Source organism: Oncorhynchus kisutch, unplaced genomic scaffold, assembly GCF_002021735.2.
Source record: "Oncorhynchus kisutch isolate 150728-3 unplaced genomic scaffold, Okis_V2 Okis07a-Okis12b_hom, whole genome shotgun sequence".
NCBI lineage: Eukaryota > Metazoa > Chordata > Actinopteri > Salmoniformes > Salmonidae > Oncorhynchus > Oncorhynchus kisutch.
This window is the reverse complement of record NW_022261984.1, coordinates 7,685,367-7,686,609: the sequence shown is the minus strand read 5'-3', so window position 1 is coordinate 7,686,609 and position 1,243 is coordinate 7,685,367.

The following is a 1,243-nucleotide window of genomic DNA, read 5'->3' as shown; positions in this document are numbered from 1 at the left end:
ACAATCAGGTGGCAATAATATGTCTGGGTTAGAGAGGGAAAGAGGGAAAGAGCGAGAGAGGGAAAGAGGGAAAGAGCGAGAGAGGGAAAGAGGGAAAGAGGGAAAGAGGGAGAGAGGGAAAGAGCGACAGACAGACAGAGACAGACAGACAGACAGACAGACAGACAGACAGACAGACAGACAGACAGACAGACAGACAGACAGACAGACAGACAGACAGACAGACAGACAGACAGACAGACAGACAGACAGACAGACAGACAGAGATGGAGAGACAGAGAGAGAGACAGAGAGACAGAGAGACAGAGAGAGAGACAGAGAGAGAGAGAGAGAGAGAGAGAGAGACAGAGAGAGAGAGAGAGAGAGAGAGACAGACAGACAGACAGACAGACAGACAGACAGACAGACAGACAGACAGACAGACAGACAGACAGACAGACAGACAGACAGACAGACAGACAGACAGACAGACAGAGAGAGAGAGAGAGAGAGAGAGAGATGGTGAGAGAGAGACAGACAGACAGACAGCAGGGCCATATGGAAACACCAACTGAAGCTTTCTGCACCTCTTTGCACCTTCTGGTCTGATCCTCGTGGTTTTACTTCAGGGAGATGGAGAACATTGAGAGATTACGGAACCCCTAAAGATATTTTAATGGTTTTGGAGGCATGCAGGGAGGAAGGTTGTTACAAGGACGTTGTGTAATGGAAGAGTTTGTTAACTTAATAGGGAAGGGAGAACACTGGTAGTGTGTAGTATAGTGTAGTTTAGTATAATGTGGTGTGGCATGTTGCTGCATGGCATATAGAATAGTATGGCATAATATATTATAGTATATTATAGTACAGTATAGTATATTATGGTGTGGTGCAGTATGGTATAGCATGGTATAGTATAGTGTGCCACAGTATAGTATGGCATAGTATGATGTAGTACGGCTTGGTATAGTGTTGTGTTGTATAGTATAATATAGTGTTGTGTGGTATGGTATGGTATAGTATAGTAGTATATAGAATGGTGTGTTATAGTATAGTATAGTGTTGTGTGGTATGGTGTAATATAGTGTTGTGTGGTATGGTATAGTATAGTGTTGTGTGTTATGGTATGGTATAGTATAATAGTATATCGTATGGTGTGGTATAGTGTTGTGTGTATTATGGCATGGTACAGTATAGTAGTATACAGTATGGTGTGGTATAGTATAGTATAGTGTTGTGTGGTATGGCATGGTATAGTATAGTA